This window comes from Pleurodeles waltl, unplaced genomic scaffold (assembly GCF_031143425.1).
Source record: "Pleurodeles waltl isolate 20211129_DDA unplaced genomic scaffold, aPleWal1.hap1.20221129 scaffold_72, whole genome shotgun sequence".
In the NCBI taxonomy this organism is placed as follows: domain Eukaryota; kingdom Metazoa; phylum Chordata; class Amphibia; order Caudata; family Salamandridae; genus Pleurodeles; species Pleurodeles waltl.
Window position 1 is genome coordinate 2,448,186 of NW_027150393.1, and position 16,508 is coordinate 2,464,693.

Genomic DNA, 16,508 nt, shown 5'->3' on the forward strand with positions numbered 1-16,508 from the left:
TGCCAGTGAGCTGAACTAGGGGACTGATGTGAAAAGCAGACCCTTTCTGGTAGTTGTAACCCGCTGCTAGTCATGGACCCTTGCACCTTAGATTTCCCAACCAGAAGCACTGAAGGGCCTGCTAGCTCTTGAGCCAGAGGAGCATGCCTCTTGGATTCAAGCACACTTGCTCGGTCAGCGCTCGATCAGGCTCGATCAGGCGAGATTTATATTAGTGGCTCATAGGCCTGAAACACTCACCTGGGAGACGCAGGGTGGCTGATTTCCCGGAATGGCCCTTGATGGGGAAATCACCTCCTTTCCCCCGCCTCATTTCAGAATTGTGTGCTAGTCGCAAGACAGTGTTCAGGGGTTCATGGGTACTGCCTACTCCCAGCTGCCTCTCTGTCTTCTTCATGTAAATTGCAAGTCACGAGGAGGCACCATTGCCAATATGCTCCGCCCACCTAACCAAGAAACCTAGTTTGAGCTTGTCTGCCTGTGTTGTTGCAGGGGCAGAGTCTTCTTTGCCCAAAAGGTGGCAGGAGAGCCTCACTTCAAACGATAGAATCAACTGCTTAAGTAGAAACCAGCATGGTAGTTACTGTCATAAAGTGCAGCTCTAACAGAAGGTGTGCCTGAGACGCCCCTTCCAGTAATACACAGAATTTTGATTGAGGGCCCAGCCGATGGGTTGGTGGATTTCTCCTCACATGCCACAGCAGCTTCCAAAGATAGTGGTGTGAGGAGCTGGCTCTGCAAGCAGAGCAAGATTTAAGGGAAGAAAATACACCTGTCAGAAGTGGGATTTGAACCCACGCCTCCATGAAGAGACCAGAAGGCTCAGCTTCACTGAAGATCAAGCTCTCTTGAGTCTGGCGCCTTAGACCACTCGGCCATCCTGACAGCCAAAACAGTGTGCAGGTCGGACTCTTCAGTCTGCACTTGTTGATTTTGCCGCTTGCAATGTTCCTATCAAAGTCACAGCTTTAAAGGCCCCACAATATAACATGGCCAAGAAAAAAAAAAAAAAACAGAACAAGAAACAATGCACATGCACGACCACCGAGGGATGCAGATAACTTTTTAGCGTCCTGCAATAGTAAAGCACGTTTTACACAGGTCACAAGTTTTTAAAGGTCATTTCTGTCTAAGTGTGCATTGAGAGAGACTGAGGTTTTAGGGAGCAAACACAAAAGCTGCTGCTGCCAAGTGTTTCTGCCCGGTCTCAAACCGGGGACTTTTCGCGTGTGAGGCGAACGTGATAACCACTACACTACAGAAACAAGCTTGCTGATTTGACTGAAGGAGCACAGTTCCCCTCATATGTTTGCACGATTTCCTCTATACTTTATCAGCAGTTGCTCGGAATGCGAGGGGTAAGTGTGAAAATTGCAGCAGTGTCGGCCAGCATGCATACACTCAGACGTCCTGAAAAATCCCATAGCTGCGGGCAGAGACAGACAAATATCTGATGCCTAAATGCCAGGAAGGAGAGCCTGTGAAATCATCACACAGGGCGCACTGAGAGCAAGCAGGAAGGAAGCCAAGGCATTGTAATCCATTTTTCGCCTGAGGCAAAAAATATGTTTTGCGCAACAATGCTTCGAGTAAAATGAGAAATGTTGAGGGGTTGTGTATTTTGAGCAGGATTTGATTGTTTTCCGCTAAAATGGGCTCGTCCGGGATTTGAACCCGGGACCTCTCGCACCCTAAGCGAGAATCATACCCCTAGACCAACGAGCCTGGGCACAGAAATGCAACGGCTCCGACCCTGCTCGGAGGATTGGTGACAGAGAGTGGGAGACTACATCCCAAAGCAAGAAACTGCACATGGTGCTCTCTTTTGCAGTACGACTAGAGTCATTTGCATGGTCTTCATCGAACATGACATAAAAAGCCTCTATCCTTTAGACATTTTGGCCCAGATTTACAAGAAAATGACTAAGCGCGACGCTGTGCCAAATTTGCAAGCCCCACGTGCCGTCATTTTCAAAATGCAGGAAAGCGCCGTATTTAGTAGAATACAGCGCACCCCTGTGCTTCCCCCTGCGCCAGCTCTAAATTAGCTGCTGAGCGCCAACGCAGCCGTTCTTGCACCATGGTACAAGGATGACTGCGTTGAGGGGGAAATTGTTTTTGTGCAGGAAGGGACACCTTCCTGCCCAAAAAAAAAATCTTCAATGGTGATTTGCTCTTACTTCTATGTGTGCTGCAGAATGCATCACACATAGCAAGAGCAAAAACAAGGAGAAATGAAAACATTTCTCCTCAGTGCGCCACTCTAACGACACCCCTGGGATGGCGTTGGATTTTGGCGCTGACGCAGATTTACGCCAACTCCTAAATCTGGAGCAGCATCAAAATGCTATGGTGTTGCTGTGGCACACTCCCAACAACACCCATTGCACGCCCCTTCCAGGGAACGCGCTGCGTGCTAAGGGGCCGTATTTACAAGGTGGTGTTAAGCCACAAAAAGTGGCTGAACGCCATCTTGTAAATACCGCGCAGTGCATAGTGCCACCGGGGCGTCACTAAAAGTGATGCTCCGGTGGCGATAGGGCCTTGTAAGTCTGGCACTTTATTTGCTCAAGGTGTGTGTTCTTGGTGAGGGCAGGAAAGCTATTTTCGCTCTCGTACCTTCCTTCCTTGGCTGGCTTGAATGCTGTAGGCTCAGGCTTCATTGCAAAGGTCAAACAGTGAGCAACTGACTGCCGTAAGCTGGCGCAACTCCTCTTGGTGAGCTGTGACAGATGCCCCAGGAGCGTAGTACCTCACGATGGTGAGGGATAGACACAGTCTCTTTTATCTCAGCTTGCCTGTCAGGTGAGGCAGGAAATGCAAATACTGTGAAAAAGCCCAGCGACTCGAACCAGGGACCTTTCGCATGTGAGGTGCGCATGATAACCACTACACTACACAAGCAGACACACTTGCCGGCTTGCTTCATGTGGCTATGCATTGTACTGGAACCACCACACTATGGAAACAGACACACCTGCTTGCTTTATGTGGCTATGCATTGGACTGGGATGCAAGGATGAGGGCCAATGTTCATGACGCTCAAAGCTGAGCCTTCCGGAACACAATCTCTTCCCTTGGAAGAAAGGAACTGGGATCACTTTCATTCCAAGAGGTGATTTCAGAACTGGACCCCGAAATTACCATGGAGAAGCACTGTGCATTTAATGTTCCTACGAGCACTGCTGCTCCAGCACAGAAAAGCAGTTGCAAAGAAATCTCGCATACCTTCATGATGCTGAACCGTCTCGACGCCAGTATAAAGCATGTATTGCATTGCAACATGACATCTTACAAGAGTGAAAAGCAGAAATACTCCTGTTTAAAACACAGACTGAACCTCTAAAGGTAGGGGTTTGTCTGGGATTTGAACCGAGGTCCTCTCACACCCGAAGCGAGAATCATACCCCTATACCAACTAGACTGCCGCTGCATAGTCATTTGAAACATCTTCTGAAGCGTCTTTCAGAAAAGCAGGGCCATTTGGAGGCTCTCTCTCTCTAAGCGTGCCATAGCAATTGATGTTTTCTGTCAAGGATTTTTTGTTTGTCTCTAGCAAGGCAAGAGGTAGTCAAAATGCCCTGTGCCAGTGAGCTGAACTAGGGGACTGATGTGAAAAGCAGACCCTTTCTGGTAGTTGTAACCCGCTGCTAGTCATGGACCCTTGCACCTTAGATTTCCCAACCAGAAGCACTGAAGGGCCTGCTAGCTCTTGAGCCAGAGGAGCATGCCTCTTGGATTCAAGCACACTTGCTCGGTCAGCGCTCGATCAGGCTCGATCAGGCGAGATTTATATTAGTGGCTCATAGGCCTGAAACACTCACCTGGGAGACGCAGGGTGGCTGATTTCCCGGAATGGCCCTTGATGGGGAAATCACCTCCTTTCCCCCGCCTCATTTCAGAATTGTGTGCTAGTCGCAAGACAGTGTTCAGGGGTTCATGGGTACTGCCTACTCCCAGCTGCCTCTCTGTCTTCTTCATGTAAATTGCAAGTCACGAGGAGGCACCATTGCCAATATGCTCCGCCCACCTAACCAAGAAACCTAGTTTGAGCTTGTCTGCCTGTGTTGTTGCAGGGGCAGAGTCTTCTTTGCCCAAAAGGTGGCAGGAGAGCCTCACTTCAAACGATAGAATCAACTGCTTAAGTAGAAACCAGCATGGTAGTTACTGTCATAAAGTGCAGCTCTAACAGAAGGTGTGCCTGAGACGCCCCTTCCAGTAATACACAGAATTTTGATTGAGGGCCCAGCCGATGGGTTGGTGGATTTCTCCTCACATGCCACAGCAGCTTCCAAAGATAGTGGTGTGAGGAGCTGGCTCTGCAAGCAGAGCAAGATTTAAGGGAAGAAAATACACCTGTCAGAAGTGGGATTTGAACCCACGCCTCCATGAAGAGACCAGAAGGCTCAGCTTCACTGAAGATCAAGCTCTCTTGAGTCTGGCGCCTTAGACCACTCGGCCATCCTGACAGCCAAAACAGTGTGCAGGTCGGACTCTTCAGTCTGCACTTGTTGATTTTGCCGCTTGCAATGTTCCTATCAAAGTCACAGCTTTAAAGGCCCCACAATATAACATGGCCAAGAAAAAAAAAAAAAAACAGAACAAGAAACAATGCACATGCACGACCACCGAGGGATGCAGATAACTTTTTAGCGTCCTGCAATAGTAAAGCACGTTTTACACAGGTCACAAGTTTTTAAAGGTCATTTCTGTCTAAGTGTGCATTGAGAGAGACTGAGGTTTTAGGGAGCAAACACAAAAGCTGCTGCTGCCAAGTGTTTCTGCCCGGTCTCAAACCGGGGACTTTTCGCGTGTGAGGCGAACGTGATAACCACTACACTACAGAAACAAGCTTGCTGATTTGACTGAAGGAGCACAGTTCCCCTCATATGTTTGCACGATTTCCTCTATACTTTATCAGCAGTTGCTCGGAATGCGAGGGGTAAGTGTGAAAATTGCAGCAGTGTCGGCCAGCATGCATACACTCAGACGTCCTGAAAAATCCCATAGCTGCGGGCAGAGACAGACAAATATCTGATGCCTAAATGCCAGGAAGGAGAGCCTGTGAAATCATCACACAGGGCGCACTGAGAGCAAGCAGGAAGGAAGCCAAGGCATTGTAATCCATTTTTCGCCTGAGGCAAAAAATATGTTTTGCGCAACAATGCTTCGAGTAAAATGAGAAATGTTGAGGGGTTGTGTATTTTGAGCAGGATTTGATTGTTTTCCGCTAAAATGGGCTCGTCCGGGATTTGAACCCGGGACCTCTCGCACCCTAAGCGAGAATCATACCCCTAGACCAACGAGCCTGGGCACAGAAATGCAACGGCTCCGACCCTGCTCGGAGGATTGGTGACAGAGAGTGGGAGACTACATCCCAAAGCAAGAAACTGCACATGGTGCTCTCTTTTGCAGTACGACTAGAGTCATTTGCATGGTCTTCATCGAACATGACATAAAAAGCCTCTATCCTTTAGACATTTTGGCCCAGATTTACAAGAAAATGACTAAGCGCGACGCTGTGCCAAATTTGCAAGCCCCACGTGCCGTCATTTTCAAAATGCAGGAAAGCGCCGTATTTAGTAGAATACAGCGCACCCCTGTGCTTCCCCCTGCGCCAGCTCTAAATTAGCTGCTGAGCGCCAACGCAGCCGTTCTTGCACCATGGTACAAGGATGACTGCGTTGAGGGGGAAATTGTTTTTGTGCAGGAAGGGACACCTTCCTGCCCAAAAAAAAAATCTTCAATGGTGATTTGCTCTTACTTCTATGTGTGCTGCAGAATGCATCACACATAGCAAGAGCAAAAACAAGGAGAAATGAAAACATTTCTCCTCAGTGCGCCACTCTAACGACACCCCTGGGATGGCGTTGGATTTTGGCGCTGACGCAGATTTACGCCAACTCCTAAATCTGGAGCAGCATCAAAATGCTATGGTGTTGCTGTGGCACACTCCCAACAACACCCATTGCACGCCCCTTCCAGGGAACGCGCTGCGTGCTAAGGGGCCGTATTTACAAGGTGGTGTTAAGCCACAAAAAGTGGCTGAACGCCATCTTGTAAATACCGCGCAGTGCATAGTGCCACCGGGGCGTCACTAAAAGTGATGCTCCGGTGGCGATAGGGCCTTGTAAGTCTGGCACTTTATTTGCTCAAGGTGTGTGTTCTTGGTGAGGGCAGGAAAGCTATTTTCGCTCTCGTACCTTCCTTCCTTGGCTGGCTTGAATGCTGTAGGCTCAGGCTTCATTGCAAAGGTCAAACAGTGAGCAACTGACTGCCGTAAGCTGGCGCAACTCCTCTTGGTGAGCTGTGACAGATGCCCCAGGAGCGTAGTACCTCACGATGGTGAGGGATAGACACAGTCTCTTTTATCTCAGCTTGCCTGTCAGGTGAGGCAGGAAATGCAAATACTGTGAAAAAGCCCAGCGACTCGAACCAGGGACCTTTCGCATGTGAGGTGCGCATGATAACCACTACACTACACAAGCAGACACACTTGCCGGCTTGCTTCATGTGGCTATGCATTGTACTGGAACCACCACACTATGGAAACAGACACACCTGCTTGCTTTATGTGGCTATGCATTGGACTGGGATGCAAGGATGAGGGCCAATGTTCATGACGCTCAAAGCTGAGCCTTCCGGAACACAATCTCTTCCCTTGGAAGAAAGGAACTGGGATCACTTTCATTCCAAGAGGTGATTTCAGAACTGGACCCCGAAATTACCATGGAGAAGCACTGTGCATTTAATGTTCCTACGAGCACTGCTGCTCCAGCACAGAAAAGCAGTTGCAAAGAAATCTCGCATACCTTCATGATGCTGAACCGTCTCGACGCCAGTATAAAGCATGTATTGCATTGCAACATGACATCTTACAAGAGTGAAAAGCAGAAATACTCCTGTTTAAAACACAGACTGAACCTCTAAAGGTAGGGGTTTGTCTGGGATTTGAACCGAGGTCCTCTCACACCCGAAGCGAGAATCATACCCCTATACCAACTAGACTGCCGCTGCATAGTCATTTGAAACATCTTCTGAAGCGTCTTTCAGAAAAGCAGGGCCATTTGGAGGCTCTCTCTCTCTAAGCGTGCCATAGCAATTGATGTTTTCTGTCAAGGATTTTTTGTTTGTCTCTAGCAAGGCAAGAGGTAGTCAAAATGCCCTGTGCCAGTGAGCTGAACTAGGGGACTGATGTGAAAAGCAGACCCTTTCTGGTAGTTGTAACCCGCTGCTAGTCATGGACCCTTGCACCTTAGATTTCCCAACCAGAAGCACTGAAGGGCCTGCTAGCTCTTGAGCCAGAGGAGCATGCCTCTTGGATTCAAGCACACTTGCTCGGTCAGCGCTCGATCAGGCTCGATCAGGCGAGATTTATATTAGTGGCTCATAGGCCTGAAACACTCACCTGGGAGACGCAGGGTGGCTGATTTCCCGGAATGGCCCTTGATGGGGAAATCACCTCCTTTCCCCCGCCTCATTTCAGAATTGTGTGCTAGTCGCAAGACAGTGTTCAGGGGTTCATGGGTACTGCCTACTCCCAGCTGCCTCTCTGTCTTCTTCATGTAAATTGCAAGTCACGAGGAGGCACCATTGCCAATATGCTCCGCCCACCTAACCAAGAAACCTAGTTTGAGCTTGTCTGCCTGTGTTGTTGCAGGGGCAGAGTCTTCTTTGCCCAAAAGGTGGCAGGAGAGCCTCACTTCAAACGATAGAATCAACTGCTTAAGTAGAAACCAGCATGGTAGTTACTGTCATAAAGTGCAGCTCTAACAGAAGGTGTGCCTGAGACGCCCCTTCCAGTAATACACAGAATTTTGATTGAGGGCCCAGCCGATGGGTTGGTGGATTTCTCCTCACATGCCACAGCAGCTTCCAAAGATAGTGGTGTGAGGAGCTGGCTCTGCAAGCAGAGCAAGATTTAAGGGAAGAAAATACACCTGTCAGAAGTGGGATTTGAACCCACGCCTCCATGAAGAGACCAGAAGGCTCAGCTTCACTGAAGATCAAGCTCTCTTGAGTCTGGCGCCTTAGACCACTCGGCCATCCTGACAGCCAAAACAGTGTGCAGGTCGGACTCTTCAGTCTGCACTTGTTGATTTTGCCGCTTGCAATGTTCCTATCAAAGTCACAGCTTTAAAGGCCCCACAATATAACATGGCCAAGAAAAAAAAAAAAAAACAGAACAAGAAACAATGCACATGCACGACCACCGAGGGATGCAGATAACTTTTTAGCGTCCTGCAATAGTAAAGCACGTTTTACACAGGTCACAAGTTTTTAAAGGTCATTTCTGTCTAAGTGTGCATTGAGAGAGACTGAGGTTTTAGGGAGCAAACACAAAAGCTGCTGCTGCCAAGTGTTTCTGCCCGGTCTCAAACCGGGGACTTTTCGCGTGTGAGGCGAACGTGATAACCACTACACTACAGAAACAAGCTTGCTGATTTGACTGAAGGAGCACAGTTCCCCTCATATGTTTGCACGATTTCCTCTATACTTTATCAGCAGTTGCTCGGAATGCGAGGGGTAAGTGTGAAAATTGCAGCAGTGTCGGCCAGCATGCATACACTCAGACGTCCTGAAAAATCCCATAGCTGCGGGCAGAGACAGACAAATATCTGATGCCTAAATGCCAGGAAGGAGAGCCTGTGAAATCATCACACAGGGCGCACTGAGAGCAAGCAGGAAGGAAGCCAAGGCATTGTAATCCATTTTTCGCCTGAGGCAAAAAATATGTTTTGCGCAACAATGCTTCGAGTAATATGAGAAATGTTGAGGGGTTGTGTATTTTGAGCAGGATTTGATTGTTTTCCGCTAAAATGGGCTCGTCCGGGATTTGAACCCGGGACCTCTCGCACCCTAAGCGAGAATCATACCCCTAGACCAACGAGCCTGGGCACAGAAATGCAACGGCTCCGACCCTGCTCGGAGGATTGGTGACAGAGAGTGGGAGACTACATCCCAAAGCAAGAAACTGCACATGGTGCTCTCTTTTGCAGTACGACTAGAGTCATTTGCATGGTCTTCATCGAACATGACATAAAAAGCCTCTATCCTTTAGACATTTTGGCCCAGATTTACAAGAAAATGACTAAGCGCGACGCTGTGCCAAATTTGCAAGCCCCACGTGCCGTCATTTTCAAAATGCAGGAAAGCGCCGTATTTAGTAGAATACAGCGCACCCCTGTGCTTCCCCCTGCGCCAGCTCTAAATTAGCTGCTGAGCGCCAACGCAGCCGTTCTTGCACCATGGTACAAGGATGACTGCGTTGAGGGGGAAATTGTTTTTGTGCAGGAAGGGACACCTTCCTGCCCAAAAAAAAAATCTTCAATGGTGATTTGCTCTTACTTCTATGTGTGCTGCAGAATGCATCACACATAGCAAGAGCAAAAACAAGGAGAAATGAAAACATTTCTCCTCAGTGCGCCACTCTAACGACACCCCTGGGATGGCGTTGGATTTTGGCGCTGACGCAGATTTACGCCAACTCCTAAATCTGGAGCAGCATCAAAATGCTATGGTGTTGCTGTGGCACACTCCCAACAACACCCATTGCACGCCCCTTCCAGGGAACGCGCTGCGTGCTAAGGGGCCGTATTTACAAGGTGGTGTTAAGCCACAAAAAGTGGCTGAACGCCATCTTGTAAATACCGCGCAGTGCATAGTGCCACCGGGGCGTCACTAAAAGTGATGCTCCGGTGGCGATAGGGCCTTGTAAGTCTGGCACTTTATTTGCTCAAGGTGTGTGTTCTTGGTGAGGGCAGGAAAGCTATTTTCGCTCTCGTACCTTCCTTCCTTGGCTGGCTTGAATGCTGTAGGCTCAGGCTTCATTGCAAAGGTCAAACAGTGAGCAACTGACTGCCGTAAGCTGGCGCAACTCCTCTTGGTGAGCTGTGACAGATGCCCCAGGAGCGTAGTACCTCACGATGGTGAGGGATAGACACAGTCTCTTTTATCTCAGCTTGCCTGTCAGGTGAGGCAGGAAATGCAAATACTGTGAAAAAGCCCAGCGACTCGAACCAGGGACCTTTCGCATGTGAGGTGCGCATGATAACCACTACACTACACAAGCAGACACACTTGCCGGCTTGCTTCATGTGGCTATGCATTGTACTGGAACCACCACACTATGGAAACAGACACACCTGCTTGCTTTATGTGGCTATGCATTGGACTGGGATGCAAGGATGAGGGCCAATGTTCATGACGCTCAAAGCTGAGCCTTCCGGAACACAATCTCTTCCCTTGGAAGAAAGGAACTGGGATCACTTTCATTCCAAGAGGTGATTTCAGAACTGGACCCGAAATTACCATGGAGAAGCACTGTGCATTTAATGTTCCTACGAGCACTGCTGCTCCAGCACAGAAAAGCAGTTGCAAAGAAATCTCGCATACCTTCATGATGCTGAACCGTCTCGACGCCAGTATAAAGCATGTATTGCATTGCAACATGACATCTTACAAGAGTGAAAAGCAGAAATACTCCTGTTTAAAACACAGACTGAACCTCTAAAGGAAGGGGTTTGCCTGGGATTTGAACCGAGGTCCTCTCACACCCGAAGCGAGAATCATACCCCTATACCAACTAGACTGCCGCTGCATAGTCATTTGAAACATCTTCTGAAGCGTCTTTCAGAAAAGCAGGGCCATTTGGAGGCTCTCTCTCTCTAAGCGTGCCATAGCAATTGATGTTTTCTGTCAAGGATTTTTTGTTTGTCTCTAGCAAGGCAAGAGGTAGTCAAAATGCCCTGTGCCAGTGAGCTGAACTAGGGGACTGATGTGAAAAGCAGACCCTTTCTGGTAGTTGTAACCCGCTGCTAGTCATGGACCCTTGCACCTTAGATTTCCCAACCAGAAGCACTGAAGGGCCTGCTAGCTCTTGAGCCAGAGGAGCATGCCTCTTGGATTCAAGCACACTTGCTCGGTCAGCGCTCGATCAGGCTCGATCAGGCGAGATTTATATTAGTGGCTCATAGGCCTGAAACACTCACCTGGGAGACGCAGGGTGGCTGATTTCCCGGAATGGCCCTTGATGGGGAAATCACCTCCTTTCCCCCGCCTCATTTCAGAATTGTGTGCTAGTCGCAAGACAGTGTTCAGGGGTTCATGGGTACTGCCTACTCCCAGCTGCCTCTCTGTCTTCTTCATGTAAATTGCAAGTCACGAGGAGGCACCATTGCCAATATGCTCCGCCCACCTAACCAAGAAACCTAGTTTGAGCTTGTCTGCCTGTGTTGTTGCAGGGGCAGAGTCTTCTTTGCCCAAAAGGTGGCAGGAGAGCCTCACTTCAAACGATAGAATCAACTGCTTAAGTAGAAACCAGCATGGTAGTTACTGTCATAAAGTGCAGCTCTAACAGAAGGTGTGCCTGAGACGCCCCTTCCAGTAATACACAGAATTTTGATTGAGGGCCCAGCCGATGGGTTGGTGGATTTCTCCTCACATGCCACAGCAGCTTCCAAAGATAGTGGTGTGAGGAGCTGGCTCTGCAAGCAGAGCAAGATTTAAGGGAAGAAAATACACCTGTCAGAAGTGGGATTTGAACCCACGCCTCCATGAAGAGACCAGAAGGCTCAGCTTCACTGAAGATCAAGCTCTCTTGAGTCTGGCGCCTTAGACCACTCGGCCATCCTGACAGCCAAAACAGTGTGCAGGTCGGACTCTTCAGTCTGCACTTGTTGATTTTGCCGCTTGCAATGTTCCTATCAAAGTCACAGCTTTAAAGGCCCCACAATATAACATGGCCAAGAAAAAAAAAAAAAAACAGAACAAGAAACAATGCACATGCACGACCACCGAGGGATGCAGATAACTTTTTAGCGTCCTGCAATAGTAAAGCACGTTTTACACAGGTCACAAGTTTTTAAAGGTCATTTCTGTCTAAGTGTGCATTGAGAGAGACTGAGGTTTTAGGGAGCAAACACAAAAGCTGCTGCTGCCAAGTGTTTCTGCCCGGTCTCAAACCGGGGACTTTTCGCGTGTGAGGCGAACGTGATAACCACTACACTACAGAAACAAGCTTGCTGATTTGACTGAAGGAGCACAGTTCCCCTCATATGTTTGCACGATTTCCTCTATACTTTATCAGCAGTTGCTCGGAATGCGAGGGGTAAGTGTGAAAATTGCAGCGGTGTCGGCCAGCATGCATACACTCAGACGTCCTGAAAAATCCCATAGCTGCGGGCAGAGACAGACAAATATCTGATGCCTAAATGCCAGGAAGGAGAGCCTGTGAAATCATCACACAGGGCGCACTGAGAGCAAGCAGGAAGGAAGCCAAGGCATTGTAATCCATTTTTCGCCTGAGGCAAAAAATATGTTTTGCGCAACAATGCTTCGAGTAAAATGAGAAATGTTGAGGGGTTGTGTATTTTGAGCAGGATTTGATTGTTTTCCGCTAAAATGGGCTCGTCCGGGATTTGAACCCGGGACCTCTCGCACCCTAAGCGAGAATCATACCCCTAGACCAACGAGCCTGGGCACAGAAATGCAACGGCTCCGACCCTGCTCGGAGGATTGGTGACAGAGAGTGGGAGACTACATCCCAAAGCAAGAAACTGCACATGGTGCTCTCTTTTGCAGTACGACTAGAGTCATTTGCATGGTCTTCATCGAACATGACATAAAAAGCCTCTATCCTTTAGACATTTTGGCCCAGATTTACAAGAAAATGACTAAGCGCGACGCTGTGCCAAATTTGCAAGCCCCACGTGCCGTCATTTTCAAAATGCAGGAAAGCGCCGTATTTAGTAGAATACAGCGCACCCCTGTGCTTCCCCCTGCGCCAGCTCTAAATTAGCTGCTGAGCGCCAACGCAGCCGTTCTTGCACCATGGTACAAGGATGACTGCGTTGAGGGGGAAATTGTTTTTGTGCAGGAAGGGACACCTTCCTGCCCAAAAAAAAAATCTTCAATGGTGATTTGCTCTTACTTCTATGTGTGCTGCAGAATGCATCACACATAGCAAGAGCAAAAACAAGGAGAAATGAAAACATTTCTCCTCAGTGCGCCACTCTAACGACACCCCTGGGATGGCGTTGGATTTTGGCGCTGACGCAGATTTACGCCAACTCCTAAATCTGGAGCAGCATCAAAATGCTATGGTGTTGCTGTGGCACACTCCCAACAACACCCATTGCACGCCCCTTCCAGGGAACGCGCTGCGTGCTAAGGGGCCGTATTTACAAGGTGGTGTTAAGCCACAAAAAGTGGCTGAACGCCATCTTGTAAATACCGCGCAGTGCATAGTGCCACCGGGGCGTCACTAAAAGTGATGCTCCGGTGGCGATAGGGCCTTGTAAGTCTGGCACTTTATTTGCTCAAGGTGTGTGTTCTTGGTGAGGGCAGGAAAGCTATTTTCGCTCTCGTACCTTCCTTCCTTGGCTGGCTTGAATGCTGTAGGCTCAGGCTTCATTGCAAAGGTCAAACAGTGAGCAACTGACTGCCGTAAGCTGGCGCAACTCCTCTTGGTGAGCTGTGACAGATGCCCCAGGAGCGTAGTACCTCACGATGGTGAGGGATAGACACAGTCTCTTTTATCTCAGCTTGCCTGTCAGGTGAGGCAGGAAATGCAAATACTGTGAAAAAGCCCAGCGACTCGAACCAGGGACCTTTCGCATGTGAGGTGCGCATGATAACCACTACACTACACAAGCAGACACACTTGCCGGCTTGCTTCATGTGGCTATGCATTGTACTGGAACCACCACACTATGGAAACAGACACACCTGCTTGCTTTATGTGGCTATGCATTGGACTGGGATGCAAGGATGAGGGCCAATGTTCATGACGCTCAAAGCTGAGCCTTCCGGAACACAATCTCTTCCCTTGGAAGAAAGGAACTGGGATCACTTTCATTCCAAGAGGTGATTTCAGAACTGGACCCGAAATTACCATGGAGAAGCACTGTGCATTTAATGTTCCTATGAGCACTGCTGCTCCAGCACAGAAAAGCAGTTGCAAAGAAATCTCGCATACCTTCATGATGCTGAACCGTCTCGACGCCAGTATAAAGCATGTATTGCATTGCAACATGACATCTTACAAGAGTGAAAAGCAGAAATACTCCTGTTTAAAACACAGACTGAACCTCTAAAGGTAGGGGTTTGCCTGGGATTTGAACCGAGGTCCTCTCACACCCGAAGCGAGAATCATACCCCTATACCAACTAGACTGCCGCTGCATAGTCATTTGAAACATCTTCTGAAGCGTCTTTCAGAAAAGCAGGGCCATTTGGAGGCTCTCTCTCTCTAAGCGTGCCATAGCAATTGATGTTTTCTGTCAAGGATTTTTTGTTTGTCTCTAGCAAGGCAAGAGGTAGTCAAAATGCCCTGTGCCAGTGAGCTGAACTAGGGGACTGATGTGAAAAGCAGACCCTTTCTGGTAGTTGTAACCCGCTGCTAGTCATGGACCCTTGCACCTTAGATTTCCCAACCAGAAGCACTGAAGGGCCTGCTAGCTCTTGAGCCAGAGGAGCATGCCTCTTGGATTCAAGCACACTTGCTCGGTCAGCGCTCGATCAGGCTCGATCAGGCGAGATTTATATTAGTGGCTCATAGGCCTGAAACACTCACCTGGGAGACGCAGGGTGGCTGATTTCCCGGAATGGCCCTTGATGGGGAAATCACCTCCTTTCCCCCGCCTCATTTCAGAATTGTGTGCTAGTCGCAAGACAGTGTTCAGGGGTTCATGGGTACTGCCTACTCCCAGCTGCCTCTCTGTCTTCTTCATGTAAATTGCAAGTCACGAGGAGGCACCATTGCCAATATGCTCCGCCCACCTAACCAAGAAACCTAGTTTGAGCTTGTCTGCCTGTGTTGTTGCAGGGGCAGAGTCTTCTTTGCCCAAAAGGTGGCAGGAGAGCCTCACTTCAAACGATAGAATCAACTGCTTAAGTAGAAACCAGCATGGTAGTTACTGTCATAAAGTGCAGCTCTAACAGAAGGTGTGCCTGAGACGCCCCTTCCAGTAATACACAGAATTTTGATTGAGGGCCCAGCCGATGGGTTGGTGGATTTCTCCTCACATGCCACAGCAGCTTCCAAAGATAGTGGTGTGAGGAGCTGGCTCTGCAAGCAGAGCAAGATTTAAGGGAAGAAAATACACCTGTCAGAAGTGGGATTTGAACCCACGCCTCCATGAAGAGACCAGAAGGCTCAGCTTCACTGAAGATCAAGCTCTCTTGAGTCTGGCGCCTTAGACCACTCGGCCATCCTGACAGCCAAAACAGTGTGCAGGTCGGACTCTTCAGTCTGCACTTGTTGATTTTGCCGCTTGCAATGTTCCTATCAAAGTCACAGCTTTAAAGGCCCCACAATATAACATGGCCAAGAAAAAAAAAAAAAAACAGAACAAGAAACAATGCACATGCACGACCACCGAGGGATGCAGATAACTTTTTAGCGTCCTGCAATAGTAAAGCACGTTTTACACAGGTCACAAGTTTTTAAAGGTCATTTCTGTCTAAGTGTGCATTGAGAGAGACTGAGGTTTTAGGGAGCAAACACAAAAGCTGCTGCTGCCAAGTGTTTCTGCCCGGTCTCAAACCGGGGACTTTTCGCGTGTGAGGCGAACGTGATAACCACTACACTACAGAAACAAGCTTGCTGATTTGACTGAAGGAGCACAGTTCCCCTCATATGTTTGCACGATTTCCTCTATACTTTATCAGCAGTTGCTCGGAATGCGAGGGGTAAGTGTGAAAATTGCAGCAGTGTCGGCCAGCATGCATACACTCAGACGTCCTGAAAAATCCCATAGCTGCGGGCAGAGACAGACAAATATCTGATGCCTAAATGCCAGGAAGGAGAGCCTGTGAAATCATCACACAGGGCGCACTGAGAGCAAGCAGGAAGGAAGCCAAGGCATTGTAATCCATTTTTCGCCTGAGGCAAAAAATATGTTTTGCGCAACAATGCTTCGAGTAAAATGAGAAATGTTGAGGGGTTGTGTATTTTGAGCAGGATTTGATTGTTTTCCGCTAAAATGGGCTCGTCCGGGATTTGAACCCGGGACCTCTCGCACCCTAAGCGAGAATCATACCCCTAGACCAACGAGCCTGGGCACAGAAATGCAACGGCTCCGACCCTGCTCGGAGGATTGGTGACAGAGAGTGGGAGACTACATCCCAAAGCAAGAAACTGCACATGGTGCTCTCTTTTGCAGTACGACTAGAGTCATTTGCATGGTCTTCATCGAACATGACATAAAAAGCCTCTATCCTTTAGACATTTTGGCCCAGATTTACAAGAAAATGACTAAGCGCGACGCTGTGCCAAATTTGCAAGCCCCACGTGCCGTCATTTTCAAAATGCAGGAAAGCGCCGTATTTAGTAGAATACAGCGCACCCCTGTGCTTCCCCCTGCGCCAGCTCTAAATTAGCTGCTGAGCGCCAACGCAGCCGTTCTTGCACCATGGTACAAGGATGACTGCGTTGAGGGGGAAATTGTTTTTGTGCAGGAAGGGACACCTTCCTGCCCAAAAAAAAAATCTTCAATGGTGATTTGC

General features: G+C 48.7%; 5 non-coding genes across 5 annotated transcripts; all 5 read right to left on the minus strand.

The window, feature by feature from the left end:
• Positions 1-1,653: 1,653 nt before the first annotated feature.
• On the minus strand, positions 1,654-1,725 carry TRNAP-AGG (transfer RNA proline (anticodon AGG)). Its single transcript has one exon. It is a non-coding gene; the product is annotated as a tRNA-Pro (tRNA).
• A 3,512-nt stretch (positions 1,726-5,237) lies between these two features.
• Positions 5,238-5,309, minus strand: TRNAP-AGG (transfer RNA proline (anticodon AGG)). Its single transcript has one exon. It is a non-coding gene; the product is annotated as a tRNA-Pro (tRNA).
• A 3,512-nt stretch (positions 5,310-8,821) lies between these two features.
• Positions 8,822-8,893, minus strand: TRNAP-AGG (transfer RNA proline (anticodon AGG)). The gene has a single exon. It is a non-coding gene; the product is annotated as a tRNA-Pro (tRNA).
• A 3,511-nt stretch (positions 8,894-12,404) lies between these two features.
• TRNAP-AGG (transfer RNA proline (anticodon AGG)) lies at positions 12,405-12,476 on the minus strand. Its single transcript has one exon. It is a non-coding gene; the product is annotated as a tRNA-Pro (tRNA).
• Positions 12,477-15,987: 3,511 nt separating this feature from the next.
• TRNAP-AGG (transfer RNA proline (anticodon AGG)) lies at positions 15,988-16,059 on the minus strand. Its single transcript has one exon. It is a non-coding gene; the product is annotated as a tRNA-Pro (tRNA).
• Between the last annotated feature and the right edge of the window lie 449 nt (positions 16,060-16,508).